This window comes from Culex quinquefasciatus, chromosome 2, assembly GCF_015732765.1.
Source record: "Culex quinquefasciatus strain JHB chromosome 2, VPISU_Cqui_1.0_pri_paternal, whole genome shotgun sequence".
Classification (NCBI taxonomy): Eukaryota; Metazoa; Arthropoda; class Insecta; order Diptera; family Culicidae; genus Culex; species Culex quinquefasciatus.
In genome coordinates this window covers 199,515,858-199,531,023 of record NC_051862.1, presented here as the reverse complement: position 1 = coordinate 199,531,023, position 15,166 = coordinate 199,515,858, and the positions used below count along the sequence as shown (strand labels likewise).

The following is a 15,166-nucleotide window of genomic DNA, read 5'->3' as shown; positions in this document are numbered from 1 at the left end:
TTGAAATAATAGGAATTGATAAAGGTTAATCATGGGATGATTTTTTGCAAATGGATAGGGGAAACTTTTGGCTTGATTGAAAATTAGGGTGGTTCACGATCAGCGTTTTTTCAGTACACCTTACTTTGGGAATCTAATCTTACTTTAGAGATATTTTTGGAAATCTATTATATATATAAAATATGTCGATGGTTTTGTTCGAACGCGAATCAGTTCAATACGGAGCGTCGGATCGAGGTGCTATTTGTTGCGTTGGGTTCTTATAAGTCCAAGGAAGGTTCTAACACCAAAAAGTTACAACTTTGGTCACTCTGGAACCGATTCCGGAAAAATCTGCAGATTGTATGCGAAAAGTTACGTAAAAACAAATTAAGATCACAGGAGGCTGAACAAGCAAAAAAATAAAAAACGTCAACAAACGCAAAAAAGGCAGAACGAAGTTTGTCGGGTAAGGCTTGTTAACCAATAAATAAAGTGATGTCCTGAGCACTTTTTGAGCTATGAATACCATTTTTTCCAATTTTCAAATATTTAACTTGGACGTATTTTTTGGTAAAAAGATGCAATTTTTCAAGTCAAATATTTCGATAAAGCTCAAGCCAAGTTTAATTTCCTAAGTTGCATTTGAAAGAGAAGTCCAAGCACAGCAAACAGGGTTACGAGGTCAAATTTAATAAAATTCTTGTCAAGTGCCAATCAAAAAATCTGGCCTCCAAAAATCTAACTGTTTTGAATGGTAAAGAAAATGAAAGTTATGGAATAAAGAATAATTGAAAAAGTTGAAAAAACGCATCGAGAATCGAATGCGTGAATTGAATTTGTGTTCTAAAATTTTAAAATTGACATTTGAATATAATCAAATTGGGATGTTTTTTTTTTTATTTAATTTAATAATTTAAAAAACCTTCAAACTTGAGGTATCTCCATTTGAAAATGACGACTTTTCAAAGAAAAGTATGCCACTCTTATGAAATTCGATAATTGTCCAACATTGTTTTTTATTTAACTTTATCAAAACACAAGACTTATAGAGAAAAAATGAGAATGACTAAATATTTATTTAGAAATCCTAATTATCACTTATTTTTGGTCGAAAAAAAAACGAAACTATTGGCACTACGCCCCCCGGGGCATGGCCTTCCTCTAACGTGGGATTTCTGCTCCAGCGCCTCTGACGAGACAGGAGAAACCGGGACCGACGTTTTACTTCACCATCCGATAGAAGCTCATTTTTGGTCATAGAATACATATTTTTTTATTTTTTTTTATAGAGCACATGTTAACCCCTTTCCGCCCAAAGCAAAATTGATATTTTTACGTTAAACATTATCACTAGATACTGAATTAACCAAAATGGATGAAATTTTTATGATTGGCAGAAAACATTCTACATAAAATAGTGCAGCTTGCTTTAGTATGAAAAATTGGCTTGTCGTTGAGATATTTCATTTTAAAGTTAAAAATAAGTGGTACTCTGGAGTAACCATGGGCATTAGAAGGTTATGGCAGATTTATTTAAACATAAAATAAGCAAAAAAAATAAACGCCTATTTTCTGAGTTAATAAATAAAAACATATTTTTCCTTTTTTTTTCAGGGGCTCTATCTCAACATCCATTGATTCAATCTTCAATGTCCTTTGAGCAAATTTGTCGGGAATTGTGTGATCTTTTAGGAATAAATATTATCAGAGATGGTCATGAATTCTACAATTTTTGAACTCAAAATTAATTTTAGGGGGCTATTTCTTTAAAACGGCGCGTGATAAAAAATTGAATCAAAAGTAGTTTTTGATTTAAAACCAAAAAAAATTAAAATAATTGAAAATTATTGAAAATTTGATTTACATCAAAAAATGAAGTCAACAAAGTTTTGATACATCTTCCACGACTTTAAATAATAGGATTTTTTTTAAACTGGCAGCATTGCCAAAAAATTTTGACCAACTTTTGCTTTACACAGCTAAAAAAGTAGTAATCCAGCTGTGTGTAAAAGGCCTGGGTGTAAAATAAATATTGCGTTATTTTATGCAATTTTATGTGATTTTACATCCTGAAATATGTACCCCATCCGTATGGGAAACCTACTCCACCGAAATGTCAAGCTCATATATGTGTTTATCCTTACAGTTTTTCATCGGTCTGATGGCCGAGTGGGCTAAGGCGCCAGTCCTCACTGTTGGTGCTGGGTTTGAATCCCGTCGGTTGCAACTTTTTTTTTGTGTTTGCAAAAAAATTACATGCAGTGTGTAATATTAAGTGTTTATTTTGACGAATGTGATGTGCATGCTTTTGCATGCGATTTTACCATCGCATTTTTTGCTGTGTAGCTCAAAAGATGCCATATTTTGATTTGTAAAACATATCCAATTGTTTTGCTTTCCTCACCTCAATAAGGAAAGGCTATAAAATCACTCGAAAAATGAACTTCTTTATTCGACCTCTTAGACCCACCTTCACGTATACCTATCGACTCAGAATCAAATTCTGAACAAATGTCTGTGCGTGTGTCTGCACAGCAAAAAATCCGATGGTAAAATCGCATGCAAAAGCATGCACATCACCTTCGTCAAAATAAACACTTAATATTACACACTGCATGTACAATTTTTCTACTCACAAAAAAAAAAGTTGCAACCGACGGGATTCAAACCCAGCACCAACAGAAAGGGCTGGCGCCTTAGCCCGCTCGGCCATCAGACCGATGAAGAATTGAAAGGATAAACGCATATATGAGCTTGACATTTCGGTCAAGTAGATTTCCCATACTGATGGGCTACATATTTCAGGGTGTAATATTACATAGAATTTCATAAAATAATGCAACATTTATTTTACACCCAGGCCTTTTACACGCAGCTGGATTACTACTTTATTTGCTGTGTGGATGTGAGTCCGGGCACCCAAAAATATGCACTCGATTATCTCCGGATTGGCTGAACCGATTTGTTTTGGTCTCATTCGATCCGTCTTTGGGTCCCACAAGACCCTAGTTAATATTATGAAGTTAAGAAAAGTACTTCAAAAGTTATACTAAAAAAACGGTTTTAGCTTAACTTCGAAAGATTGTAAAAAGGGTGGTTTCCGTCATGCTATATATTGTTAGAAAGGTATTTGAAAGACCTTTCCAACGCGTCCAAAAGATTGAAGATCTGACAACCCTATCAAAAGTTATGAGCACTTAAGTGTTATTTATACACTTTTTTGAGGCCGGATCTCAAATATATTGATGAAAAAGTTGTCCGGATCTATTATGCAACCCATTGTTGGATAGGTAATCAAAAGACCTTTCCAACGAGCCCAAAAGATTGAAGATCTGACAGCCCTATCAAAAGTTATAAGTACTTTAGTATTTTCAATTCACTTTTTTTGAGGCCTGATCTCAGATATTTTGATTAAAATAAGTGTTTTTTATACGCTGTGTAGTGTGCTCACTTTATGAATGTGAGGAAGGCACCAACCATCTAAAGGTGGATTAAGTAACGTTTTTAATGTTTAATTTAAATTTCGTAAAACATATCCAATTGTTTTTTAAATGGTTATTTTATGCTATTCTATAGTATGAAAAGTCGAATTTAAAAAGCTATTTTTTTAGGCTGTAACTTTTTTCATTAGAGGTCCTAAGCAATATCTACAACTTTGCCGAAGACACCCAATCGATCAGAAAATCCGTTAGATACAGATTTTTAAATAATTTATTTTTTTGCCTTTTTCTATGGACAGCTGCCAACTGTATGTAGACTTGCATGGACAAAATAACGATGCAAATGTCTTCTTTGGTCATAAAAAAGTACACACAAAGTTTCAATCAAATTAAAAAATATATTGTTTATATTGTTTGAATTTTGTTGTCAAAAAATCTAAAATTTAAAAATTATATTTAATTCCAATCCAGTGTTACAACCCAGACCACTCCGATCACCTTTTGCGGCCAGTTTACAATGATGGAAACCTGCTCCTTTTCCATTTTCACCCAATCCTTTCCCTTCCTCGAAGAGAAGAAAAAAATGTAAATCAGCTCCGTCAGGAAAAACCAACCAACAAGCTCTACTCTACAGCCCCGGGACCAATGATTTAGAGGGAAATTGATTGCTTAAATAAAATGAGAGAGCGAGAGCTTTTCTGGATTGGGAGGGCCGGCGAAGTGACGTTTGAAAACATGAGCCAACATGGCAACAACATGAACTGTGAGGGGGTGTGGGTGCTTAAGTGAGCGTGCGAAAAATGGGGCTGGATTATGGAGCTCGGTTGTGGTCGGTGGATTGTGTGTTAGCAAAGTTGGACGAATCGTCCTCCAGGGTGGATGTATTTTTCATGAACTGGATCAACGACGAGAGTGTGACCGATGTGTGACGACCAGGACTGTGCTATCCATCATTCAAGGAAGTAGGCTTTGCATATTTTGGGCGTGAATTTTCGCAAAAGAAGTAGAAAACTGAACTTTTACAATGCAAATTTTGCTTTTATAAAACTAAGTTAGGATTTTATCCTTAATAATTAAGCAGCATACAATCTTCCTCATCAACCCCAAACAAACAAAAAAAAAGCTTACATTTTAACCAAACAAAACCTTTCCTTTTAAAACATAAACAAAAGAAAAAGCTTTTTGTATTCTTTTGTTCTCCCTCCAAAAAATGAATTGAATAATGCCATCAAAAGTGCAGTGCTTCTGCGGACGCGCAGTCCTGTTTTTTCGTGATAATTTTCGTCTCTTTTGTGTCGCTATTTGTCTACATGGGGTGATTGGTTTTATGTGATTAGGTTTTAGGTGATTGGGTTTTATTTTTTTATTTTATCTTCTTTCTCTTCATTTCCTCAGTTTGAATTGCGATGCCTTTCCGTCGGGTCGTGTTTTTTTCGCGTTCGTCGTCGGTGTGTTTTTCGCGTGTGTGTTTGTGTGTAAAGGTGCGGCTGGCTCTGGTTGTCATCGATGACAATTGAGCCAGTATGATTTGCGGTGCCTTTCGGTCGAGTCGCAGGGTTTTTTCTCGTTCGTCGTCGGTGTGCAATAACAACAAAACCTTATCATACCATTTCAGCTCGATAAACATCGTAACTCGTCGTTCGCTTCGTTAATCAGTACCCCACTAAACATGAATCATGTAAAACTCTTAAAAACATCTCAATTAAAAAGTCAGACTGTTAAATCCTTCATCATGTAATTACCAACAATTTTGGTTCTATCTTTCCACAGCCGGCTGTCTAAGATTAAACCATTTCAATTAAAATTTAACAACAGTTAAACGGGAAATGTCTCATCCGCAGCATCCGATTGCTTGCCTTGAGAATAAAACATAATACCTTTCAACAAACACTATGATTTTGGGTCGCATCATCATCTTCTATGATGAATCCTGACCAAACACCCTATCCTACTAACAAGTTTTCAGGTTCCTGGCGCTCGTGGGGTGTAAGCACAGAGTAAATCAGCTGCCCTAGTAGCAACCTGCGCTAACTAACATTCCCGTCCCTTAAAATCGAGGTCTACAAACTGACATGGCGGGCGCCGTTGGTGGCCAATGACTGTTACCTATTCGCAACTGATCTAGCTTTAGCAATCATGGTGTTTTATCTTTTCAGCGCATTCATACATGCTGTTGATAAGGGAAACACCACTAGATCGTCGAAGCCTATAATCAGTAGTGCTGAAAGGATATTACGGTTCTGTTCAGCAACGGAGGGGCAACCATGGGTGATCTCTCATGCTCATGCTCATGCTCATGCTCTTTTGTTCTCCCTCCAAAAAATCCAACCCGGCAAAAGCATCGTGCCGACCGGAAAAATACTTTTCCGGGCTCCTTTCGGGTTTAATTTGTTTGAGTCACATATATTTCCGGAAATTACGTGAGACACAAACCCATTTTCCCACTTCCACCCTTCAAGCCCTCAAGTTTTTCCAGAGCAAAGGGATGAGAAAGAAAAACGGTTCCGGAACAAAACAACAAGAATGTGTACAACTTTCTTGCGTGTGTGTGCATTGCCATTATTATTCAAATATATACATAAATTCTAGCTTTTCATGAGCTTTCTGAGAAGAGTTTTGCCTTCCTTGTAAAGGAGGGGAATTTTTGGGTGACAAATTTCGGCAAACATTCGTCACGGTGAAATATTTCTGATTAAATCACTTAAAAAATATTGAAATTAGGTTAAAAGACGAATTATTTTTTTTTATAATTCTAGAAAACAGTAAAAATTGTGTAAATTTGGAAGTAGTAATTTTGAAAGGTTGATTATTACCTCTTTTATGATGTAATTTTACCTCAATTTTGACTGAAAAGGTGACATTGCACCAGAAAAGTGGTAACATTACACATTTTTAGGGGTAAAATTACACTTTTACCATCTTTTTTACTGTGAATATAATGAATAGAAACTTTTCAAGCAAAATAAATAAAATTATAAGATTGCAACTCCGAAAAAAAATACTAAAGAAAATTGCTATTCTAATTGTTGAATTTTCCGAAAATCCCTCCATAATTCATAATCTCATCCTTTGAAAAACATTCCAAATGCTTTCGTTTTCATTCAATAAAGAAATCAACTCAACTCATGTCGCACCCTTCCAGGAATCCAAAACCGAATCGGAAAATTTGTGTTTGCGTTGGCGAAATCGTTTAGCTTTCCAAATTTAATTCCAAAAGTTGAAACAAGAAACGGCGTTCTTGACCTTTTCGCCCCAAAAAAAAGAAGTCGCAAGTGGGTTGAGTTAAAACAAATCAAGCCTCGGACAAAAAGGTCCTCAACCCGATGACAAAACTAAATCATCTCGAGCACTTTTCCCCGGCAATCCAAAACGCAATTTTCTTCGAGAGTGAAACACGAGCAACTCGCTTAATGTCTTTAAAGAAAGACCAAATTAGTTGAGTTCGTCACATTTAACGAACTTTCGCCTGCAAGATAAATTAAATTTCGTAACTATGGAACTTTACGCTGCTGTCGACTTGTCGCGGTGCCCCCCCCCCCTTTCTTGAAGGTATGCTGTAACATGTATGATGTCTCCACGTGCTAGTTTTCTTCAAGCTGGGGAGGAATTTTACAACTTGGGGTTAAACTGTGGGAGACAGCACCCTTTAACCCTAACCTTTGGCTTAAAGTTTAATTTTAAAGGTAAATAAATTTTCAATTTTAACAGTTTTAACAATACTTAAAAACAAAAATCGACAAACCAAGAAACCAAAAATTCCAAGCTAAGGGTTACCCCGTTTTGACATAATTTCACCCTGTGTCGTTTAGTTAGGGGTTGTCTTGTTTTCTTCTTCTTTTTTTTTCTCTCTGTGAGTGTGTGTACTGTTATAGTTTCAACTTTTATACTATCTGCACCATCATCAAGCACACACGGTTCTTTACCTGGGCGAGCAGGGGAGAGACCACCGCCTGCTGAGGGCACACGTGTTTCGGCACCTACCCCGGTGAGAGGGCTGAGCTCCTGCCGTCCAAACGAGCGTGCAAACCAAGGGTTTCCAGAAGCGTTTATTACTTGCCAGTCTGCCAATTAATTACTCAAATTACTGGTCCAAAATGATTAATTACATAAATTACTTAATTACTTTTCACTACGATAAAATACATTTAATTTAAATTCAAGTATTCATATCTACGATTCTAAACTAAATTATTTCAAAAATTATGCTATTTTTTTTATATGTATCAATATTGTGAGTTTCGCGTATAATTTTTATTGAAAATAGCTATAAGCGATCGAACGTCAAAAATGCCCCCCACTAGATGGCGCTGAAACTTTGGGTGTTGTTTACATAATATCCTACAGCGAGTTAATTGGTATGAAATTTGGAATTGTTTTATTTTTTTATAAAATTGACATAAGTATTTAATTGTACCATTTTCAGGTAAAAAATAATTAGCTCAATTGATATGAACATTAATGATTATATTATTGCCAATTTAACCTGATCATTGTCTGATTCGAAATTCTATTATGTTTCACGTTTCAATCAACCGAACCCTTATCAATCAATTGCAAAAGAAGATTATTTAAGTTGACTTACGTTTTTGAAGTCGTGTTTGTCATAAAAGCAAAAAAATACGGTACTTTCATACGTTTTTAATTAATTAATATTTTAATATAATTTTCAGTTTATTGCAAGCAGAATGCCATTAAAATATGAAAGTTGTTTGAAAAAAGGCTCCTTGATTTTTCGAGCCAAACATAAACTTTGACAAATATTTGCAGCAGCTTTTCATGAAAATTGTGAAATTTATCAAAATAACGTTAAGTTTTAAAATGTTTTTCAAACATTGGTTTGACATTACTTTGTATGTTTTTTTTTTCTCAAGCAAATTAAAAAAATCCGTAACTGAACATACGGATAATGTGAAATGTGACATTTACATTGGATTTTAATTTCGGCATCGGAATATTAGTCGATTTTAGTTTCACTGAGTTTATTTTTTTACATTGAAACATTTGTCTCAAAAATATTAGGAACTTTGTCGGGAAAACAGTTTAGCTCTTAAAAGAGAGATATTACAGGACTGTCAATTTCTGCAGATTATGAAAAAATATTTAAAACAAAATATTTTTATTGAATTTTAAATGGTTATCACTTGAAAACTTTGTTTCTATCAATGATAATTTAGTAAACTTTGGTTTTAAATATTTGATCCACATAAACATCAAATAAAAAGCATACAAAATTTATCAATTCTAAGTAGCTCTTGCAAAAACATAAAAAAAAACACATTTTTATAATTAATTAATAAACATGAATAAATTTTGGATGCACAAAACATTTTTCACTGGGTAAAATATCATGGCGTTGCCATTTGTTGTTAATCAGCTTCGATAAACAACATGATAAAAATAAATTTTAGGAGAGTTTTAGGAGAGAACTATGGTGAATAAGGCCTTCTAAATACAGAACCTGTCTTTTTTAATATTTGTGTTTAACTCTTATTTGAAATCAATATGTGGCGCTATAACCACGGCAAATAGTGTCCAGGGCATTTGTGGAAATACGATGTCCCATCCTCGAGGGTCCGGAGCACCAAAACTTCTTAGCATGGTGGCTCCCAACGATTAATTTCCTAAATAAACAGGAACGTGAGCGGGGGATCCCCACGTTTCTTCCTCCCCTGTAGATTCAGAACTGTATTGCTGTTTGAACATTCGTGTTCAAACTCAATCCAATTCAACGAATCATCTTTGCGGTTAACTTTACGCAGTTGGCCTGGCCGCTTTAACGTTTGTGATGTACTGTAAATGTTAATAATGACAAGAAGATGCTAGGCGTTAATCAACCTAAGGCATTCTCCAGGATGCCCTCGAAAAACTGGCTGCGATAGGGTTTGATTAGATTAGATTAGATTAACTCTTATTTGAAATTAATAAAATACTGTTATAATAGATTATATATATAAAGTAAATAGTTTCGATGAAGAAGTACAATTAAAAAAAAAAATCTTTAACTTTAGTTACTCAAAAATTACTTTAATTTCCAATTAATTACTTTAAATTACTATAATTACCATGAATTACTAAGTAATTAAAGAATTGCCTAATTACCAGCTAAAAATCAAAGTAATTATTAATTACTTGCCAGTCTGAGGCCTTGCTGGAAACCCTTGGTGCAAACTTTGTTTTACAACATTAATGTTATTTGTTGGGAGGAACTTAATTTGTGACGACGACGACAAGAATTGGTTCATTATTTTAGTTTTACTTAATTTGTTAAGCTAAAAAGTTGAACAATAATCAAAAGCAAATTACTTACAATACTTTTTTAATTTAAAGCAAATTAGTACAAAAATATAAATTACATGCCAAATATTTTGATAAATTTCCAAAAAAATTATAATTTAGAAAGATATAACATATCCCATGAAAAAATGCTTTAAAGTTAAAAATTTACCTAAAGAATAGAATACACTAGGCATTAAACAAGCGAATCCTCTTAACATATTAGTTTTGATTTTTAGCAGATACAAATCAATGCATCTGTGCTCTCTTGTGTCAACAAGTTAGCAATCCCAGCAAGTTTCAAACAAGAGATCACATTGAATTGACAAACGTTTAATTACTTGATTCTGCACTGATTCAATGAAATCAGTGCAATTGTTCATAGTGTGGCATTGTATGATAAATTGTCAAAACCACAAGCCACATTCACAAGGGCTCGTTGGTCTAGGGGTATGATTTTCGCTTAGGGTGCGAGAGGTCCCGGGTTCAAATCCCGGACGAGCCCACCTGAGTTTTTTTTTCTGTTTTAAAATATTTTTTCATCATCGGTATGATAAAATAATCAAATCATTCAATTGTGATATTTTTTTTTTTCATTTTCAAAGTGTTGTTCAAAATTGCATAATTTTCAATGTTTTCGTCGTTTTCGTAATGAGATCGAATCAGAAAACGGACGGCATTATCGGATTCTTTGGACATTTTTTCACTAAAAATAGCTAAAATTAGTTTCAAGGTTCAAGGTCTAAGTGTTATTGAACCAGAAATCAAAAATATCTTCAAATTTATATGTATTTTCGGTAGAACACTTTTTCAAATTAATTAACCGGCTCCGTGGCTTAATGGTTACGGCTTCTGTCTCCCAAGCAGAAGGTTCAGGGATCAAATCCCGGTCGGTACCTTTGAAATTTGGAATCAGGAATTTAAATATGAATAAAAACTAAAATGAAATCAGGTGGGATTCGAACTCACACCTTTGGATTGGTGGTCTGGGACGCTAAGCAGTCGGCCATCAGAAGGTTTACACTCTAGCAGTGAATTGATCCGTAGTGTTGAAACATGTTATATCTTCTTCTCATATTATTAAATACGCGCTGATCCCTGATTTGCCTGAGGGGATTGGAAGTCTAAATATAGATCGAGTTTCCTTCAGATGCTTGCTTCTATGTTAAGGCGGGGCCGAACAATGCCCAACGACCTCGGAATTGGACCGCAAGGAGCTCTGTCATTCTGAAATGGGTCGTTGGAAGCAGCGCGAGGGCTGTCACCACCTAATACCCGGGACTGAGATAAGCTGTATCAGCATTCGTCATATACACAGTCTGATACAAATTATACTTTCCCATAATTTCGCTACCGGTTAGCGGGTATTGGATTGGACCACACACACACACAACACTTTTTCAAATTAATCAGGAAAAAAAATTAATCATTTGGCGGCAACCAAAATTTTTTTTTTCAATTAAAAATATCATTGGAATTGTCTAATGAATTTTGATCAACTTGAAACTTTATTATATTTTTTTTTTCAAATGAAACATTAAAAGAAGCCTTACTAATATTCGACTCGGCATAATTAGTTCATTTTGCTCACTTTTAGGCTGGATTTGCAAAAAAAAAAAAATACAGTGACAGTCACTTCGGTTTTTTAAATAACAATTTTCAACGAGCTATTTTTTAAAGCACCATTGAAAAAATGTTTTTTTTTAAATAAATTGTGAGAACAGTCTTATTCAGTCAGAAAAAATAATTGAAATCCCATCAATGTCACGGTTACGGTAGTCTTAATTCTAGCTATCTATGAAATACTTAAAAATTTAGGTAAGATTGTCATAACATCTTTTTGTTTAATCAAATATTAAAAAAAAACTAATTCATTTTTTTAATAATATGATTTTTTCTGACAACCAAGTTGAAATCATATAAATTATTAAATAGTTTTCAAATAGTATCGAGTAAATTTCATTGTGTTTTATATTCATGAAAATACTTTAAAGGAGGACATTCCAAAAACATGTGTTAGGACTTTCGTTACGAAGCCGTTAAGAAAAATTGTATTAAAATACAATTTGTAAAGATAATCTCGAAATTTTGTAAGGCCGTTTCAAATATTTTTCAAAATTTATGTCGCCCTACTTTCAATATTGAACCGAAAAATCAGGTGGCAAAATGAATATGTTTTCTAAAAACTTCGAAATTTTAATGGAGTTAGAAGTCTAATCAACTGAAAACAATTTGAAATGCATTTCTTCTGCATTCAAAATCATATTTAGTATATTTGGGAAAATATTTAGATGTTTTGTTAAATCCCAATGTTAAGTACCGCAAAAAGTTTTTTTTTCGCGAAAAATAAATTTTTCATCAAAAGTTAAGTATTTTTGAAACTAATGATTGCAATTAAATGGGTCTGTTGTAAAATGCATTTTAAAACACAAATGTTGATACCATTTTTTGTAATTTCAACTTATTTTTTTTGCCCCACTCGACTTTGGTCAGAGTCGAGGGACATAAACATAAAAAAAATGCAACGGCCTAAGCATATTTTAATATGTTCTCATGCAGAATTTCCTGTCTTTAAAACAAATTCCTGTTTCAATCCTGAATTTAAAAAAAAAAATCTAAAAAATGTAAGTGGTGCAAAAAGTGTTGAAATTTTCTTGTTGCCCTTTCTTAGTTCTTTTTTTAAGTTGGTAAATTTAACTCTACAGAAGTTATTCAAAATACACAAAAAACTGTAATATTTTTTTCAGAAAAAAAGATGCGTTAGCTGCAGTTGTCATGATTATTGCCTAATTACGCATATCCAAGTTGTTGCATCGCCTCCAATATTTATCCAAAAAAATAAAATCAAAAAATATTTTTGATAACTTTAATTTTCATAAAATTTTCATTGAAGAAACTTGTAAACACGTTTTCAAAACATTAAAAATACGTTTTTAAATCACAAAATCAAATATTAGATATTTAATCTAGTTTGAGACAACATATCGGAAAAAAACTATAATTCTTAATTAAAATATTAGATTTTTTTTTGCGAACTTGTGACAGTAGTAAAACTGTTTAAAGACAAAAGGCATTTTGTGGTGCTTTTTGCTCAATAATTTTTAAAATTAGGTTTTATTATCATATTTCAAAAAACACTTTAAAATGTACCGAACTCTACAAACAAAGCAAGAAAAATATATTTTTTAAAGTGAATTGTGTGTTTCGATTTTGAATTGTGATAAACATAACATTTATTTTAATTTAGCTTACCTGAGGGTTTGAACGATTATTCATCATATTTGGAATTGTATGCCAAATATATTCAATTTCTAATTCTGAGCAGTTGATTATGGATATTTTGAGGTTCTTCGAAAAAGCACAAGTTTGCACGAACACAACGATACAAATGTTTCACAACTTATAGAGTCAACCGATCGAACAGCTAAGTGGTCTTTAGTATATCTCTATTGAATAACAAAATGACAATGCCTCCAAACCAGGCCAACCCAAGAAAAACGAAGTCTCGACCCTCCATAAGTGGAGGTAAAAACGAAATTACCAGAAATAATTTGCTGCTCCGCTTCGGTCCCTGATCGTCCATTGTCCTCGTACATCCTCTGGTCCGAAGAGAGAATACCTCCAATTGGTCCCTCGAACAAAGACAAAAAAAAACGGCGGAGGAAAAACACTCGAATTCTTCTCCAAACGAAACAAAAAAGGCGAACATCGTGAGCCCAGTTAGTTAGAGTGTGAGTGAGCGCTTGTCAGATGGTTGTCGCAACACCACCGCGCCAAGACCACTTGGCTCCCTGAAAACAATAGAATCCAATCGAGATTCCGAGGAGGAGAGAGAAAACGAAAACAACAAAATAAAATACGTGACCGGACTATGAATTTTAATAATTTTTCCCACCGCGCCAGGGTGGACTTTCCGCTTTTCGTCCACTTTGGACATGAATACAGTTCGTTTCTACTGAAACACGAGATTTTTTGTTGTTATTCTTGTTGTGGTAGTGAGGAAACAGTGGGAAACAACGAAATAAATCTTTAAAAATTGCGACTTTTAAAGTGTTTTTGTTTTAATAATTCCAAGTTTTCTTACATATTTTTGATTTTTTTTTCTTTTTAAATTTCAATTCAGAACCCTGACAAATCCCAAAAAAAAATACCCCATTCTTTAATAAAAGAGAAGACTAAAATCCATACTGACATTCCAGCACCAGCCCCCAGAAAAGACCCCCCATTGCCACGCTGTCAGTGGCCGTGTCCTGACCAGTGTCCCATCCCTGACTGTCTTTGGCCAAAAGTGCCACCGGACGCGAGAAGCACGATCCGGCTCAAACGAGCTGGAACGGACAGTTGTCCGGCACTGGTCCACTTGGCACGGATTCGGCGCTGCCTCCCTGACTCGGATTCTTTATGGATTCGATAAAGAGAAAACATTTTTCCTGATTGCATTCTCGATTGCAATTGTTTTTAGCAGAGCCAGCTCGCAAGGTTGGCAACTTGAGAGCACTTGCGCCTTTTCTGGATTCCTGGGAACGTGGTTCGCCCCAATCACACAACCAATTGGAACCGATTCCCGGGGAGAAGGAAGAAGAAGACACCGATGGCATGTGTCCTCGGCACAGCGCACTGTCGTCGTACCTGATGCATTTAGTGTTTTGGTATAGGGATTTGCACGGAAACTGGAACGCTCTTTTTTTCCTAAATTAGTTTTTAAATTATGCTTGATATAATTTCTAAAGAACATAATTTTTTAAAGTGAAATAAATAAGAGTCATAAAAAGGGTTGAAAAATGCAAATAAAAAGGTCGTCCAAAAATTGTGAAAAAAAAGTAAAATCATCGGATTTAATTTTTGAGTGGCCTCTTCCCATGCTTTCTTTCAACTATTAAATATTTTTAAGATTATTTTTTACCTTTTTCTTTCAGTTAATTTACTCGATTTTAAAGTTTCAGGGTAGCCTTGTGGTAACGCTGTCGCCTAATAAGAGGTAGATCGAGAATCTCTGGCTCGGACCAACGCAACAGGTGATCTTTTCCCTTCAATTGCTTAGGGAAAAAGGCGACCTATGGAATGTTGACATTAGCATTAAAAATATGTTAACATAAGGCAGACAATTAACTTTCAATGAAACCGCACTTTAAATGCTGACCCTGATTTTATCAAGGGTAGTCCCCTCAGTGAAGATTTGGTAACATTTTTGTATTAAAATATTGATGACAAAATATTCAAAAAGGGAAAAATGTACAGTTTTGAACAGATTTTCACTTGTTTTAAGTCAAATTTCAAATTAAAAAAGGTGAATATTACATGAAATGTAATGTTCACCTTTTTCTTCTTCCACATTTCGGTCATCTTAATTGTATTTATTAAGATGACCGAAATGTGTATTTTTTCAAGATTTTGCCTTCTTTATGTTGCATTCTAAATTATACACACTCATTTTGATTTTAGAGCTCGGCAGAATTCTGCCGAAAACAGAG

At 34.3% G+C, this 15,166-nt stretch overlaps 1 protein-coding gene and 1 non-coding gene across 2 annotated transcripts in view; one reads left to right on the top strand and one right to left on the bottom strand.

Moving 5' to 3' along the window:
- Window positions 1-15,166, bottom strand: part of LOC6053417 (lachesin) — a 304,414-nt gene that overhangs the window by 78,048 nt on the left and 211,200 nt on the right. The window lies entirely within an intron of this gene.
- Window positions 10,129-10,200, top strand: Trnap-agg. Its single transcript has one exon. It is a non-coding gene; the product is annotated as a tRNA-Pro (tRNA).